Below are 8,001 nucleotides of genomic sequence, written 5' to 3'. Positions count from 1 at the left end.
GAAACAGACCAGAGTATTGAGTTCCCTAATTCCTATTAGGTAGCTCTTGGATTTTTCTATGTCCAGAATGGATCAGTCCAGTTTTTCCCTTAACTTAATTTTCCTGCTCCAGGCTCAGCCGTTAGTTTTCAACCTTTCCCAATGCAATTCGTCTTAGTCGTTTGTTTAAAGTTACTCTGAAGTATGATCTTTATTTTCTTCATCAAAAAGATTTCCATAATTGAGTATTTAAAAGATATCCAAGTTTAAAGGAAGCAATTCCGGATTAAGAAGGACCAAATCTACAAATTAAAATGTTTTGGTTAAACCTGTCATTTTGAATCGGAGGTTTAAAATCCATTCAGAGTTGAGGGAGACTAGTTGGTGGTTCTCCGCCTGTTCGTATAATCTTGGCCCCAGGTGCAGTCATCTCCATCCAAATAATCTTTTCTCGGACCGTTTCTCTCCCGCCGTAGAAACTGACCAGGAACTTACAGAAGGGCAAGTAACTTACAACAAAGAATTCGGGGCTCCAAAATTCTCCCCTCCTTGGGAAGACATGCCTTGAATGCCTCTAAAAACAATTTCTTGGGAGCATTTTACTATAACTACGTGCCACATTACCTGTCTTTTATATTACTTAGGACTGGATAACTTTAGAATGCAGCGAAATTTGTCTTCTTGGTTTCCCCACATCATGTCTCAGTTTTCAGTTGGACTTTTTTTAGGGGGGGTGGGCTGCAGGAGGAGACCCAAGGAACATTTGGGGGGCTATCACTGCTGAGGAAGCAGAACTGATTAAGCCTGATGAATGGCTTACTTCCCCAGTGTCTGTGACCTGCGTGGCGATAGGATACAAAGGACTACTCCATCCATCTCTGGAGGGCTTTCCTCTGTTTGCTTTGGAATTTGGCGGGCATGAAACATTGTTACGGCTTTAAAGGGGTGTGTGTGGGGGGAGGGGGGAATCTCTCCTTGACCGTCATGTCCTTTCAAAAGGTGATTTTGTCTTCGCGATGAGCCGGGAAGCAGCCAAGAAATAACTCTCGGGTCTTCCTGGAAGGTGAGACCAAGTGGCAGTTGCCACCACATTTATCTTTGCTCTCTCTCTTCTCCTTAATCGCCCGCTTTCCGCTCCTGACTTTTGCTCTTTTCAAGTAATTCAAAACCCCACTTGCAGAAATCGGACAAACCTCAGGACCTAACATGGACCAGTGCCTGTGGTCTTTGCAGAGAAAAACGCTAGCTTTGTCGGAGTTCCCTGAGACAGGACTACCAGGGCTGCCTTTGGCAGAGAGAGTTGGGAGGGGGGGTTTAGAGGAATGGGGGTGAAGGGTAGGGGGGCAGGGTTCTTGCTGAAAGCTGACAGGCAGCATTCGCTTGCCATTTTCTGCAACTAAAGTTCAGCAAGGCTTCCTGTTGGTGACCCGGCAGCAATTAAATGAAGTTATTGCATATATGTGCATATTCATATATGTGTATATAACACTTGTGTGCATGAAAGAGAGTATTTGTGTGTGTGTGTATGTGTGTATGTGTGTGTGTGTGTGTGTGTGTGTGTGTGTGTGTGTGTGTGTGTACCGTGAACTGCCCTGACCCCAGTTTGAACAGATAGGGACTTCCTGCCCGGTACGTGGGGGTTGGGATGGGAGTAGGGGGTATGTGTCTCACATTCCCAAGGACTCAGCAGTTCATTGTCCTGTGTTCCCAACGTCCCCACCTTTGCTGAGATCTCAGGATGAAATGGAGAAGAAAGATTGTGATGTGAAATATTAAACTCCAGGGCCCTGAAAACAGTCCCCTCCCTGACAGTAAAAAGTGGAATAAAAAGACCTCTCCTCCCCTCTTCCCTTTCACCCTCGCTCCCTCCCTCTTCACCTCTTGTTCTCTCTGTTTGTGTCTCTCTAAAGCGGGGTCACTTGTATTTATTTAAAAGAAAGCTCAGTGAGAATCCAGCCTTTAAGAAGCAGCCCAAGTGGAAATGTGCCTCAGCTCAGGTGAGTTCCCTTTCCACTTTGTGAGGTGGGGGAAAAATAGTCTCTCCTGCCACCTGTTGGTAGTTTGGGGTGGTGAGTACTATGGAAGACAGGAAAGTGAGCAGGAGATGAGAGAGTGGGATTTGGAGTGCTTGTCTTCTTAGGGACTCCAAGATATGCCTAGAATTTTCCATGTTTTTCCCTGGTAGCTGAAGCACTTGACCAGCGGCTACAGAGTTCTGTGGTCACATGACAGATCTAGAGATCTCTGTGGAGCACCCCATTTCGTGATGACTTGTGAATTAGGTGCCCACTACTTGGGTTTCATCAGTCTGAGGATGATGTCAAGGGCTTCTTGTCGCACAGGGACAGCCAAGCTCTCTGGGAAGGTATTGCTTCTTCTCCCAAGTGAGGAAAATACATCTAAGATATTCTCTGTTGAAGTTACTGCAAATCATGCTATTTTTTAGGACTGGTCTCCCATCTGTAAAATGAGGAAGTTTGATCATATGACCTATGGGTGTCCCTTCCAGCTGTAAATTTGTGCTGCGGCATGATCTCTCTGTGGCACATTCTTTCATTTCTCTTTGCTCCTATTGCTGTTGTGACTGGAGGCATCTGCCTTCACCATCCCTGACTATAAAGTCAAGGGACCTGGGCTCCTGGGCTCCATATACCCTTCCTGTCAATATGACTTCTGTTGTTGCTTAACCTCCTTAGACTTCTAGTTTTTTTATCTGTAAAATGAGAGGTTTAGATTGGATGGCATCCGAGGCTCCTTACAGACCTAGATATATGATCTCATGATCCCTAAAACACTGCCTACGAAACTGGAAGGTAGTCTGCCCTGGGGACTGTTCTATTTCTCATTTGATCATCATAGGTGAGGGAGTGATATCTTGCCAAACCGAGGGATGGAGTTTTAGCTGTGAGCAAAGGCCAAATGTTAGTGAAGCCCATGACAGTAAACGTGCTAAGGGAAGTAAATAATGAGATCCACATGGGGGAAACCAGGAGAGGGATGAATTTTTAAGCTTTTTTATATGTAATCACATTCCCTCTCTGGTAAAAAGTGTCCTCTGAAGGGCTTAAGGTCACCTCTGCTATCTCCTATCAGCCTATGAGGGGGTTAGGGGCTGAGGGATAGTCCTTCCTGCCCATGATCAAATGGGGGTAAAATTGAATCCAAAATAATTTGCTGTAAAAAAAAAAAAACTGAAGTAGAAGTCATTGATTCTAACATTATTTGATCAGTGGGCTTCACCCCAAGTTATCCAGCCTTCCCAGAAAAAGGGACTAGGGTGGCAGAGAATGAGGGTAGAAGGCCAAGGAGAGGAGCACATTGAGTCAGGGGAGGACGCTAGTTAATTCTTTCTGTATTTGTCTGGCTTCTATGTAGAAAAAGAGTCATAGTTTCTAAATATAGATAGCATTTACCATCTCTTTTTTTTGGAGAGTAGGGGGAAAATGTTACAAGACCCAAAGGTGTGTGTTACAGTTCACTGCAGGGCTGACTCATACTGCACAGATTACTCTTGTATTGGTTCAACCAAATAGCATTTACAGGTAAATCTATAACAAAGTGGCACTTTCGAACAGAAGCAACTTGAGAAAGTTTGGTCATAAATGTTCATTGGTGCTCATGCTAACGTAACAATTCACCTGGAAAAAAAAAATCAAAAGCCTTTGCCTAGTATGTGTTTTGGTAGCTGACAATGAGGGAAGGAATGAGCCAAGGAATGTCTTGAACTCTGCTTTTTAAGATGCCATTCATCATTTTGTATTTTACGTACCCCGTATTAAGTTTTTAAGATGAGAATTGTGTAATAGTGGGAGGTTTCAGGTGTAAAGAAGATGATAGATATGGGGGAGAACTGTGTGTGACAGTTTCGTTCTCTAAGAGAGTGAAGGCTTGTTGCCTGCTGTGAGTTACCTGACATACATTGTCCCAGTTGCTGGCCCTTGCCTAAAGTTGTAGAATGTAGTATTTCTTCATTCTGTATTTGTTTTATACACAAAAGCTGCATAGAGCTCAACCTCGCCCACTAGCACTATTTATATGTGTTAAACATAACATCCCTCTGCAGTCCAAGTTGGCTTTGGGGATCACGGCTACACACAGAAATTTAGCTCGATTGCATTCTTGGTTTTATTATCTGTCCACAACCCTGGCTATTTGTGTTCCCAGCTTTGATCATGAGCAACAGGATAGATCCATTTCATCCTGGACACCCTTGAAATCCCACCATAGAACAGAACTGGTAGGAACCTCCATTCTCCCCCACTCACAAAACTACTCGGGATAGTTTTGCTAGTTTAACTGTGATATTTTTCTTCTTCCTTTTCCCTTTCTATGACCCAGAGTTCAATGAAATGCTCATCTTTTTTTTTTTCTTGCTTTAAAGAAATTTTGCCAAAAACTGCCCCTCCTCAAAGAATATTTTCTTGGTCTCAGGATTCTTATGAGCTATGGAGAAAAGGCAATTTAGTGCTGTTTTTTCCATTCACCTCATAACTTCACCTAGGAGAAATTTGGCAGCATGTTCCATTGTGGGTATCTACTGACTTTTGAGCAGTTCCATTGAGTGAAATGTTCAGAAGTCAGAGATCTCATTTTGCCCTGCTTAGGCTCTTGCTGACCACTGAGTAGCTCTTTGTAACCTTCCTAGATGGGAGAACTAAGGGAGGCAGAAAAATTCCAGTTAGCAAGAAATAGCATTTTTATGGAGCAAAAGGAATGCTAGAAAAGTCAGTAAACTTCCAGGCCTTCTAGTCCCATGAATAGAAGGGGGTGGGGGGGAGACTTTGCCAGCTGGTTATTTGCTCTGGAGTACAAAGGCAGTCTCCTTCTGTGATACCCCCGCTCATTTCTAGGCACTGTGCATTACTGGCTAAATGCACCTTTCCACAATACCGTCCATCACACAGCTATTCATGGACTAAAAGTAAGATGAACTTTAAACACACCTGACACAGGTGGCTCTTGCCTTTCAGTTTTGAATGGCCAACAGCCACCTGGCTGCCAGGTCCCCATTCACTACACCTCCACAACCACTGCCATTGCCACTGCCATGGTCAGAGAAAGGAACTCCCTCCTGTGACAGACAATCTTCTCTTTGTGCCTGCCTGTTCTTCCCAAATCAGGCTTTTCAAGAGAGTTGGGGAAAAATCTGTCCAGGGAACAGCTTTTGCAAACCTGCAAAGGTGAAAAGAACCCAATATAGGTGAGAAAATTAACAAAGAGTTTCTTTTTACTACCTTCCATTGCCCTAATTTCTGTGGCCAAGAGAAGAACAAGACAGTGAAAAGGCCACGTGGGTAATTTCTGACTAATTGTGCTTATTCAATATTTTTTCGCTCATGTTCTCTGCCCAACACTATGAAAAAGCAGGGAATGAATGAATTCTTTTGTAGTGGGATTGGTGGTGAGGTTTGTGCAGAGGTGCTAAGCTATTCCCCTCCAGTTTAGTGCAACTTCATGCATCAAAATCTAGAATCATTAAGGATTTTTCTGGAGTTGTGAGAAAGGAAGGAAGAAAGGGAGAAAGAAAGAGAGAGAAAGAAAGAAAAGAAAGAAGGACGGGAGGAAGAGTGAAAGGGAGGAAGGAAAGAAGGGAAGAAAGAACAAAGAGAAAGAAGCAAGGAAGGAAAGAGAAAGAAAAATAATGAAAATATTAAAGCAAGAGATAAAGAGAAGGAAAGGAAGGAAAAAAGAAAGAAAGAGAAAAAGAGAGACAAAGTCTTTTATTGGCAATAATTTTTGACAGTCGCTGAACCAGGGCTGCTGGGGTTCTTATTCTCCCCAGGCAACTTTAAGAGGCAACTCGATTTTCAACCTTGCTCTATAACTGGATAGGAAATTACTTCGTCTGGAATTAGGCAAGGCTAAGACTGTATAGTAACCCTTGGAGTCTCTGTCCACAGCTGCTCCAGGTTCATTTGTTTTACTTTCCCTTGACTGAGATAACATATTCCAGAGGCTAGGGGAAAGCCAAGGTGGTATATGGAAAAGCAGTTTAAGTGGGAATGTTGCTTCTTGTACAGGCAAGAGATTAGCCCCTGATCCATGGGGGAAATTTTTTTTTGCAAGTGGGCTTTAGCTATATTTGGCTCCCTGGCTTATCAAAGGTTGAAGCTATGAGGTGACATTAGCATTGTGGTTTTTTTCACTGGTAAGACATTTTTTTTCTTTTTGAAAAGTGTTGGAGCCCCCAGCAATTATGATTTGAGGAACTGGGCTTGTTGTCTACTAGAAAAGGAAAAAGAAGGAGGAGAAACTCTTGTAGCAATCAAATTGATGTCTTTTTTGTATTCCCATTGGATTTTTCTGATACTACTTAATTCACATGAGGAAGACTATCTGATTATCCCACCATTTTGGAGATAAGGAAATGGACTAGTGATTTTTTTTTTTTAATCTTAGGAGTGTTAAATCTGAACTCACAGAAGAGACATTTCAGAACTCCTTCGGGGGGGGGGGGGTATATCTTATTTGAAATTTCTGCTTAAATGTGGCAGAATAAATGCTTTCAGAAGAACTCTTGGAGTTGCCACAAAGATTTTTACAATTATTCCTCCTTCCCCAAAAAACTAAAAAAACCAAACCAAACCACAACTCTCATTTTCAATACTTGGATATTCACTTGCCTAACAAGAGAATATTTTGAAAGTCTAGGTTCTCAGCAGAAACTCAAAATTCTCTATTTAGTATGTACTGACAATTGCCAATATAATCTGAGTTGGACCGTGAGCACACTGATGCCAGGGCTAATCCAACCAGATAAATCTCAGAGCACAAAATAAAAGATCTAGGCTATTTTCTCTTTGTTTTCCTCACAAGAACTATTCTCTTTTTCATCAAGTGATATCATATGCTTCAATCCAGGATAAATCTCCAGGAAGAAAAATGAATATGTATGTAAATGATTATTCATATCTCTTTTCACCTCCACTCACCCGCCAACATTTTTGTATTGGAGGGTAAATTTCTCAGGAGGCCTAGTTATCTTACCATGATGTGCCATGATGTGGCCAAGTTTGTGAGGTCATAAGGTCGTAGATCTAAAGTGTAGGAGACCCTCAAAGTTATCTACATCAGTTCTCTCATTAAGATTAAAAGTCATTAAGATTTTTTTATTAAGATTTTTTCATTGTGAACTAAATAAAAACTAACAAATATAAACATTTCAGAACGTATGAACAAAAAAAGATCGTATACAAAACTTTGGATTTCTGTCATGCAATCTGTCATTGTCTCCCCCCACCCTCATACACTATGTATAGCTTAATTGTTTTTATTTGGTTTTTGTATAGTTCACATTTAACATGGTAGTCACAACACTGCCCTGTTTATCTCAGTACCCTTTGGAACTTATTTCTGCTAATTTCTGATTATTATTTTTAAAATGATTTCTTTATGCTAGGAAGCCAGGTAACTAGTGAATAGCACAGTGAATATGGTACTGACCCAGATTCAGCAAGACCCTGAGTTCAAATGTGACCACAAATGTTCGGTCAATTCACTTAACTGCTGTTTGCCTCAGTTTCCTCATCTGTAAAATGGGGATAATAATAACACCCACTTTCCAGGATTATTATGAGGTTAAAATTAAATATTTGTAAAGTGCTTTGTAAACCTAAAGTGCTGTGTAAATGCTATTTAAATATATATATATGATATACATATGTACTACTATATATATGCTATGTATACAAAACTATTTTCTTTATTTAGTGCAGCCTCTCACCCTTTACTTCCCCCAACTCTACTCCCTAAAAAAAAAGAAAGCAGAATGTTTTCCTGTGTAACAAAAAAGCATGGTCATGTAAAACATATCCATATATTGTCCATGTCTGAGAATGTTTCCTTCTAGACCTCTAATCCAACATCTTTCCACCTTACCCCACTATTCTAACAGAGGAGGGCTCCATATGCCCTGATTGTCTTTCCTGTTGGAATGGAGTTATCTGACAATGTTGGAATGGAATTTCCCTTGTACATTAAGACTGTTTGATTTCTCTGTTACAGCAGCCCCTAGCACAGTGT

Source organism: Notamacropus eugenii, chromosome 1, assembly GCF_028372415.1.
Source record: "Notamacropus eugenii isolate mMacEug1 chromosome 1, mMacEug1.pri_v2, whole genome shotgun sequence".
NCBI lineage: Eukaryota > Metazoa > Chordata > Mammalia > Diprotodontia > Macropodidae > Notamacropus > Notamacropus eugenii.
The sequence above is the reverse complement of the archived record's forward strand: the minus strand, read 5'-3'. Positions refer to the sequence as shown.